Consider the following 2,311-nt stretch of genomic DNA (forward strand, 5'->3'; position numbering starts at 1 on the left):
TTTCCAGTTGAACTGATTCTGAACCGATTTTCACAAGTATGTAAACTTTAGAGGGTTATACATAACATTAGGAGTGATTGGGATTTTAAGAAACTTATCCCACTCGGATGAAGTATCGTGGTCAGAATACCGTTCGGACTTACCATTCTTTTTTCATGCGTTCTAATTCTAAAGTTTGTCTAGTGGTAGATAGTTACAACCAGAGATGAGCATTATTTCTACTTTAAAATTGTTTTCTTTGCTGAAATTATTATTTTCTTCACAGTGATATCACTGTGAATAAACTAAAAGTTTTCCCTTTCTAACACGTAGCAATCGAATGTTTTCGCCCGCTCGCTCTTCGAGTCGATGACTATGCGCACGCGCAATACAAACAATAAAGCGGGATTAAATATAATAAATTTCGAACTAAGTGAGATTTGCTTCGTGATTTTTCAACGGCTACTTTAAGTTAGGTAGCTAGTGTTAAATAAGGAAAGGCTTTTCAGGTAATTTTTCACATGCTACTTGTGAAATGTTCCATATCTAGTTACATACAACCCTACAGCCAAACCGTATTTTCATTCCAGCGATGCATGTAGCTAAGCGAAGGATGTAGCGTCCGCGTCGTTACGATGCTTTGTAGCAACCAAGGGCTACGGGTTTAAAGTAGCACACCCCTTCCAAATTATCGGGTTTCTATCTTATCATCATCTCAATTCTCAACCTATCGCTTACCTTTGAGTACGGCTCGCCTCCCAGAATGAGATACCATAGTCCACCGCACTGATCAAGTGCGGATCGGCAGACTTCACGGTCTTGTGAATTTTTAAATCTGAAAATATTCGTGTAGATCTAATCTATTGGGATAATGTTAAGGTTTATTATGAACCTTGACACAAATTTATTAATTAAATAATATTGATCTTTCCAATATGGGAGCGTCTGTGGTCGTGTCTACGAAATACGAATGTTGCTGATGTCACGCCAGTCTGCGGTTTTAATTAAATGTATCCAAGTAAAAGTCAACCGGTTTTTATTTAGGTTCTGCATTAAATAAGAGGTCCTTGTAAAAAAGGTATAATGTAGGTACTCATATTTAATGCTACAAAAAATTAAGCTATGTATGAAGCGTTAAACTATGATACTCGATGAAGGTATATCTGGTTCCAACTGAAACAAATTCAACATGAACACACTCATTCCAAAAATCATGAACACACTCATTGCACTGTCATGTCAGGCTAGACCTAGTTTATCGTACTCTCAGGGTTCTTGAGCCAAATACGAGACTGCTTTAAAAAAAAAACAAAGAAAAGATCCACCTTAGCTACTTACATACTTTTTGGAGTCTTTAGCTCCACATTAGTTTGTATACGTTTCAAAAAGCTTGATCGGTCCATTAATCGTTTACAACGTTTTTACTTTGAATAATAATATTTTAACTAAACAGATTTTGCAATTTTTTTAATAATTTTGCCTTAAGTTTTGTTTTAATTATTCATAATCATGTGCCGATCTGAAGAAATCAAGAGAAGGTCAAGGTCTAACCAGTTATGAAATAATTTCTCGTTATACCTACTGCTCGTATGGTATTTCAATGACACCCACCGGTTTGCCTTGCGACTCTACATGCTAAAATAAAACAATTCAAAGAGCAGCTAAAATTATTTGCTCCTGCTAATTTTATTAGCTCTTGTAATTTATAAAATATTAATTGCATAATATGCTTCAGAAAGGTTCCCGTTGATTAAAAATTTTGGATCGGATATCCAATTATCAATAAAGTTTTTCTATTTCTTTTTATTTGTAAATATAAAAATCCTAGAAATGTATAGAACCTTAGGAACAGCAGATATCGTTATTGTTATAAAGTAAACATTAAGGCCCACTTGCACAAGGGCAGCTAAACTGATTTAGTTAATTAAAACTTAAATAAAATCAAAAATACCACTCATACATCCTTTTTCATATAAAACTATGTATTTACATTTTGTTAAGTTACTAAATATTCTACAAGGAACCAAAAGCTTAATTTGCTATAATCCGCTAAACTGTTATAGCCGTAAACGTTATAGGTTTAGCGGATTATAGCCAATTAAACTTTTGGTTCCTTGTATATCATGGACTTCCGCAAAATAACGCCTACTTCTATACTTGAACTAAATATTTTAACATTATTGACTAATACAATATCACATAGTCGTTTATTACTATATTATTACAATATCAACACATAAAATTAATGACTTTCCATTATCTTGCATGATATATAAATTTGAGATGCACATCATTAATATAATAGGTATAACCAAGACGCTCGAAAGAAAGA

The 2,311-nt window shown here is 33.4% G+C and overlaps 1 protein-coding gene and 1 long non-coding RNA gene across 2 annotated transcripts in view; one reads left to right on the plus strand and one right to left on the minus strand.

Annotated features, from left to right (window-relative positions):
* The window catches only part of LOC123871404, a 383,067-nt gene that overhangs the window by 20,212 nt on the left and 360,544 nt on the right, over positions 1-2,311 (minus strand). The gene's annotated exons all lie outside the window — the stretch shown is intronic.
* LOC123871364 (rabankyrin-5) overlaps positions 1-2,311 on the plus strand; it is a 58,149-nt gene that overhangs the window by 13,821 nt on the left and 42,017 nt on the right. The window lies entirely within an intron of this gene.

This window comes from Maniola jurtina, chromosome 13 (genome assembly GCF_905333055.1).
Source record: "Maniola jurtina chromosome 13, ilManJurt1.1, whole genome shotgun sequence".
NCBI classification, from domain to species: domain Eukaryota; kingdom Metazoa; phylum Arthropoda; class Insecta; order Lepidoptera; family Nymphalidae; genus Maniola; species Maniola jurtina.